We start from the raw sequence: 7,755 nt of genomic DNA on the forward strand, positions 1-7,755 counted from the left end.
ACCTACCAAGGCTTTAGGAGGAGTCCAAATGAGCCAACACTATACATAAGGAATGAAGAAGGCATGATTGTTATCTCACTCTATGTGGATGATTTGTTGGTCACGGGTGAAAATGAAAAGAATGTGGAAGTTTTGAAAAATGAACTTGAAAAGGAGTTTGACATGTCAAGCCTTGGTGAAATGAATTACTTCCTTGGAGTGGAAGTGATGCAATGCTCTAGGGGTATTTTCATATCTCAAGAGAAATACATCAAATATCTTTTGAAAACGTTCAACCTTGATGAATGCAAGCCAATGTCAACACCAATGAGCCAAGGAGACAAATACAAGAAGGAGGATGGCACACCAACGGTAAACCCGACTCTATATAGAAGCATGATAGGAAGTTTGCTCTATGTATGTTCATCAAGACCGGATATTATACATGCCACATGTGTTTTGTCTAGATATATGCAATCACCATCCCGAAACCATTTTGTAGGTGCGAAAATAATTCTTAGATACTTAAAAGGAACACAAGACTTTGGAGTTTGGTATGATAGGCAAGATGTGATGAGATTAAGGGTCTGCTTGGATAGTGATTGGACTGGATGCTTGGATGATATGAAGAGCACTTCGGGGTATCTTTTCTCACTTGGTAGTGGACCATTCTCATGGAATGCAAAGAAGCAAGGAACAACCGCTCAAAGCACCTCCGAAGCTGAGTACATTGCTTGCTCTTCATGTGTGAATCAATGCATTTGGCTTAGGAAATTATTCGAGGACCTTGGTTATCCTCAAGAGGGTTCAACCATCATGAAATGTGACAACACTTCAGCCGTATCAATAGCCAAGAACCCCGTTCAACATGGAAGGACAAAACACATACCGGTGAAGTATCACTCTTTGAGGGAGTTTGAAGAAAATGGAGAAGTAAGCTTGGAATATATCAAGACTGAAGATAACCTTGCAGATTTCTTCACCAAGCCACTTCCAAAAGCAAGATTTGAGACCTTGAGGAAGCTTCTAAATATTTCAAGCAAGAACACCAAGGAGGAGTGTTGAAATGTGGTGATCTTGCCACAATGTGCAAGGTAGTTCGGTTACACTTGCACTCTTTGTTTTGCAACATCAAAGACCAAACATTGTTTATGTTTATGCATTTTATTTTATCTTGTAATGTTCAAGAACAATATCCTTTTTGTAATGCCCTAAGCTCATTATCTAGCTTAAGGCCTTTTTTGTCTAGTTGCTGGAATTGTATTTCCAGCAACATAAGTCCACTTCCTTGGATGCCGTTTGAAGTAGGTTTGTTATTTGGACCTGAATTTTGGATTTGATAAACTAGATATGCAGAGGAAGCAGCCTCAAAAAGAATGGCCCAATTTGAAGCTGGGAAGGCTGAGTTAATCCCAAAACAATCTGACCCTTGTGCAGTGTTGTTGCGCACAAAACTGGGCAAAACTGCCTTGGGTTTGATTACTTTTGAAAGGGTAAATGGACTTTTTTTTATCTGGATTTTGGGTAGAACGTAGTTTAATATTCCAAAAGGCTTCCCTCCAATTTTCAACTCAAATGGAGCTGGTTTTCAAATTCAAATGCCTTAGACAAGCTGAACTGCCCATTAAAGAAGGTTTTTTGCATGCCCAGCACATTGATTAGAGTTAGTTGAGGTAGTTTGGCTTGGTTGGTTACTTTTAATGCTTTTGTATTTATTGATCAATATGGAAGCATGCCTTATTGTCTTTTTGATGTATTTAAAAGTATGAAAATTGTAATGAAAAACATTGAGAAAGAAAATATTCAAAAAACAGATTTTGAAAAACAACATTTTTGGCTCTCTCTCTCTCAACTACTACATTTTTGGTTTCTTCTTCTTCCCAAAAGCTAACAGCCTTCTCAAGAACCCTAAACCTCCATTAAAACGAGAAACAAAACCTAAACAAACCCAAAAAAAAAAAACAAAATCAAGAAGCAAGAACCAAGAACCAACAACAATCATTCTTGACTAACACCTTGAATGATTGTGCTCTAGGGTACAACAACATAAACCTACACAAAATTCCATTATAACCGAACTACCTTGCACATTGTAGCAAGATCACCACATTTCAACAATATCCAAAGTTAGTGCATTGATTATAGTTAGAAGCTTCAGCTCCGTATCATGGTCACGGTCGATGTTGTCACTATCATCAATATCGTCACTATCATTAATAAGAAAACCATTTTTATCCAGCAACTTGTTCACAAATACTGTAATCAAAGGAACATAGGAGTTTGTCATTAGGTATTTGAAATAGGATCGTCTAGTTCCTATAGAACCTATCACTAAAATACCCTTAGAGAGGGATAAAGCTATACGGAGCAAGAAAGGTTTTCCATGAGATGGGAAATGAAAACTATTAAGCCCACAAGAGGTTTAGGAATAAGTTATTGTCTGATAATGAGCAAGGAATATCTGTCTTTTTGTTAAACAAGATGTATTGAACTTATAACTCATTAGATACTTTTTATGAATGTCAACTAAGTATTGTAAGTAAATTGCTCCTGGTAGTTCAATCATTTCATAACCAGAGTCATTCTTTGATAAGTGATCACTATGAGTCAGACTCAATAGAATTTGATCAATCCTTTTTTCTATCGTTAAGGTGGTGAACTAAACCAAGAATTCTCTTTCTTTATCATCAATCGAATCACTATCCAAGACGCAGGATTCTATTTTATCATCAATCCAATCACCGTTCCTGTTTTTTCTTTTTCTTATCAATGAATAAACTCTTTACTTTTATGACTTGGATGTTTCGTATTTCTCAAAAAAGTGATTTGATTGATGGGATTTGGTATGATACTTATTAAATCGATGATATTGATGAGATTGATATTCAAATATTTCTTCTTAGAATGTATTGATTTGATCCCATAAGCGGGACCACCACCCCATAGCATGTTGCTGCCAGAAGCATAACCTCATATTTCTTCTAGTTGCTGCCAGAGAAACTAGAAAGAGATTCTTTAACCAGAAAGAATTCAGTTCGGATGTAGGATACCTATCCAGAAGTTTTCACAACTCAATCATGTATGATGGAATCATCAAATATTTGACATTTTCGAACTCTGTCTGTAACTCACAATAGGCACGAGAAGCAAAGAGAAGGTGTGTCCGAACGAGATATTTAGCAACAAAAAGAAGGAAAAAGGATTGAATAGAGGAACTCCCGAGCATTTGCCGATCTCAGATGTGTCGCTATCAATGATGACTCATTATTTCAATGAATCATTTCTTCGGACAGAAGAAGATTATGTAAACACTTACTCGAAATCTCACTTATCAGATTCCATTGTGGAAGATACGGTTTTTCTAAAGAATTCACCATGATATATCTGATCCATGCATAATATCATGAAAAATGGATACAAATTTTTGGCTGCTACTTAGTATCAGCAATAGGTTTGAAAAAGCATCTAAAAATATCAAATTCTGATATTTGTATCCTGTCGAAGTAAGGAACCACGGCATATATGTTTGGAATATATTCCATTTTGAGAGAGTTGAAAAAGCACTATCTCGTTGAAAGGCTCTATATATCCACCCCTTCTCAAGGCATTTCTTTAGACATAGACCCCGTTTTTTCCTCTTTTTGGATGGTAAACATTTCTTAGAACATGGAGTGTGAATCAAACCCATGTTTAAATTGAAATTGAGATATTGATGGAAGTTCTTCCTTTCTGAATCAGATAGATTCATATATGAAAGAGGTTGACAATATGTTCTTTCAAAATTGACTATTTGTCACTTTGTTAGAAGTGTTTCAGAAATGTATGTGATTAAGTAAATAGCTCTACGAATGAATGGATCAAATTGAAGTGGAAAATGGAAAGATTTGTAGAAGTTATACTTTTCGTCACCATTTTGTGGAGGATCGTTAGGTATGAATATGTTAGACACCTGTAACTCGATTGGTAAAATAGTATCTCTCTCCAAAAAAACATATTTTTTTTTACCGCCACGCAAAGAAAATATTTTGTTACGAATGAACAAGATATTGAGAAATTGTCCATACGTAAAATCATAATTATTGATACAGGCTGTTTCCACATAAAAATGGAATCCTTTGTTACAATAGAAGTAGAAGTGACGTGGATTATTCAAGAATTGAAATCGATTTGCTTGATAAAAAGAAGATATCAATGAATTTCTATGAAATGGTTTCATGGGATTCAGACAATTGTCTTGATCATGGGATATCATTGAGAAATAGGAATTCATGTTATCAAAAGATTTCCTACAGTTATGTCTAGTATGGAATGAGTCAATCATCCACTTTGGTATCTTATTGAACAAAAATGGTGATATTGTTCCTCCATTGATCAAGAATTTCTCTTTTTGGGAAGTGTCATGATCATCCAATAAGAAGGGTTTCCATTTTTTCAAATGAACGATTTGAAGACATATTGATTCTAAAAGCTGATTACAGAGTTGGTCATTCAGACCTTTCAATTCATAGATGTGGATCTACGACCTATGAATGGGGATATTCCCGAAACTCATAAAGGAAAAAGGAAGTGAGTTAGACAAAAAGAGAAGAAATTTACACAAAAAAAAAAGAAGTAACTTGGACAAAAAGAAAGGAAGTGACTTAGACAAATCTTTTTGTCGATAATCTGCTTAGAAATGAAAAGTTCCAAATGTTCCTATAAATTCTTGGTCCCATTGGACCATTTGTATCTATATGCATTAGGATCTCGATTCATGATCTCTAGGTTCGAGAAATAAAAGTAAGAGGATCGAACCATTTCTTCTGACTCTTTTTCAAATTTGTTAACTATTGGTTGATCGTATATTTCATTATAGTTATATGATTTAGAGTATCATTTCCTATTTGATCCCTTTAAATTCCATATTTGAAGTTGCGATCATATCTATTCAATACATTTCTTATGTACCCATAGGTGCTATATTGGATTTGAATAAAATTTTGGATCATTCTATATTGATTGACTGCCTCATTATGTTGCTGCTAGTAAATACCACTATTTTTGGTTTTGTATCTTCCCAATCATTCCTGCAGGAGGTCTAGACCATTTTTTTTTTATCCTTCGATAAAAAGATTCATTTTCTTCATAAAAAATAGGAGGTAGAACCAATAAAGATTTATTTTTCGATTCATCCCTGGAGTAGGAAAATACCTTATGATACACCACATCCGGCTTGGTTATTGATAGAGTGAATAAATCTGCCATTTCTTGAACTTCTAATTCAAAATCATGGTGTAACGTGTATCCCTCCTTGTTCCGGTCATGAAATAGATGAAATAAATCAAAAAATGGATTTTTATTCAAGAATGAAATCTTATTGGAACTGTCCAGTTCATCCTTTGGAACAATATCCCATCCTCAATCTGATGAAATAGGATGAATTGAGATGGTATTTTGTAAATCCGTAATTATCTTGAATATATTAACTATTTCTTTATTTTCCAATTGTCTTAAAAGGACAAGAGAAATATCTTGTTCTTTCTTCAATAATTTTTGATCTCTAGTGGATCTCACAGTATGATACGAACCCAAATGAAGTTCTGACCATCTATCAGAGAAAAAAGAATGAATTGATCTTGTAGGATTCCCAAGAAATTCTTATGTTTCTTCCGGAAGCAGATGATTATTCATTTGCTTCTCACGTTCCGTGAACAGCTGGGACAATGAGGATTATCCAAAAAGGCATTTAGGGAATCGATCTGATTCTATCTCTGTTCGTTCCGTTTGAAGAAAGGAAGGATCCGAAAGAATCGATCTGTCTTTTAGTTGTTGAATCTCTTTTTGATTGATCAATGTGTGATATTCTGAATCCTCATTACTAATGGAATCGAAATGATCTCTGGATCGATCAAAAGATCCTCTCAATTGGCTAGAATCCGCTGCTTCAACAAAACTGGATCTTGTGGAATTATATTGAATATTTGACGAAACATTCCGTACCTTGCTAAAAAACCAATCCTTGTTAACCAACCACACATTATCTAACCAGATCCAATTCTCTCTCGATATGTTCCTTAAAAAATATGATTCATGCAGATTCTTCCCCCAACTAAAGAAGAGATCTTGGCAGAATTGCCACATATGAAATTAAGGACAATTTTACAAAGAAATAGCCCACTTGTTTCTCGAGAATAGATGGGAAACATGCTAAATATCATTTGATTAAATAGTTAACCCAGCACCTTGTTGTTTCTCCATTTCAATTGCTATTTTTTCATGGAAAGCAAACATGAGATAACAAATCCAATCTTTCACTAAGATTTCGAATAGCTGTCCCAAATTCAAGTTGATTATGTTTCCCCTTTTCCTCAAAGAAAGACAATCAAACAATTCCCAATCATGTTCCTTGTGGATCGGATCATCCATAGAATATACAAAGAGAAACCCCAGATATTTGATATCTTCCTCTTTTAATGAGATCTCAATTCTAGTGATGGTTTCATTAGATATCTTACAACTAGAATCCCTCTTTTTCCCGAACCAATTCCTCCATCACTGAGAACCCCAGTTAGATTCAGGCATAATACACTTTTTAGTTATTAGGAGAACCCAAGTACTCTCTTTCCCATCCAGGAAACAGCTCTCGGAGATCTTTTTTCCTTTTGGAAGATACAGAAGCAAAACAATTAACCTATTGATATTGGACTACCCAAAAGATTCTTCCAATGTATCATTTATGGGTTCAAGGAAATTCATAGGTATAGGAAGAAGCCCTATCAAATAGAGATTTTTTCTTTTGACCATCTTTCGATTGTTAATATGATATATAAGGACCGCTACTACAAATAATACTACACCCTTGATCGTGAAATATTGATTGCTCGTTGAATCCTATAAATGTGAATTGCGTGAAAGTAGGATACTCCAAATTGGAGAGTCCAAGAGTTTATGAAACGTTCTTGATGGGGAAAAAATGTGAATGAAAGATCCCACAAAATTGAATTAGGTCCATGAATCTAAGAAATCATGAGAATTCTTAATCTCTCTCAATATCTCTTTTAATTCAAAAATCCAGGATTTGAATTTATATCCTTTCATTGAGTCCTCCTAGATTGCATTGATTTATCGTAAAGATTTCATTTGAATTGGAATTTTGTTATTCATCATGTACAAGGATCCCCGTTAAGCATCCATGGCTAAATGGTTAAAGCGCCCAACTCATAATTGGCGAATTCGTAGGTTCAATTCCTACTGAATGCATGCCAATGGGACCCTCCAATAAAATAAGTCTATTGGAATTGGCTCTGTATCAATGGAATCTCATCATCCATACATAACAAATTGGTGTGGTATATTCATATCATGACATATGAACAGTAAGAACTAGAATTCTTATTGAGACTATAACTCATACGATGAAACCCAGAAATCGATCATTGATCCAATTTGAATACCTCTAAAGGATGGACCTCAATAGAAAGCTGAAGAGTAACGGCAGGAAGTGATTGAGTTTAGTAGTTCCTTATATAAAATTATTGACTCTAGAGATATAGTCATATGGAGAAGACAAAATTGTTACAAGCACCGATAGAATCAAAAGCACCCCTTGTTTCAAAGAAAGGAGGACGGGTTATTCACATTTCATTTGATGGTCGGAGGCAAATTTAAAGCTAAGCAGTGGTAATTCTAAAGATTCCCGGGGGTAAAAATAGAGATGTCTCCTAAGTTACCCGTAATATGTGAAAGTATCAACGTAATTTCATAGAGTCATTCGGTCTAAATGCTACATGAAGAACA

General features: G+C 34.9%; 1 pseudogene; it reads right to left on the reverse strand.

The window, feature by feature from the left end:
• Window positions 1-2,080: 2,080 nt before the first annotated feature.
• On the reverse strand, window positions 2,081-7,056 carry LOC132804175 (protein Ycf2-like; annotated as a pseudogene).
• Between the last annotated feature and the right edge of the window lie 699 nt (window positions 7,057-7,755).

Source organism: Ziziphus jujuba, chromosome 6 (assembly GCF_031755915.1).
Source record: "Ziziphus jujuba cultivar Dongzao chromosome 6, ASM3175591v1".
In the NCBI taxonomy this organism is placed as follows: domain Eukaryota; kingdom Viridiplantae; phylum Streptophyta; class Magnoliopsida; order Rosales; family Rhamnaceae; genus Ziziphus; species Ziziphus jujuba.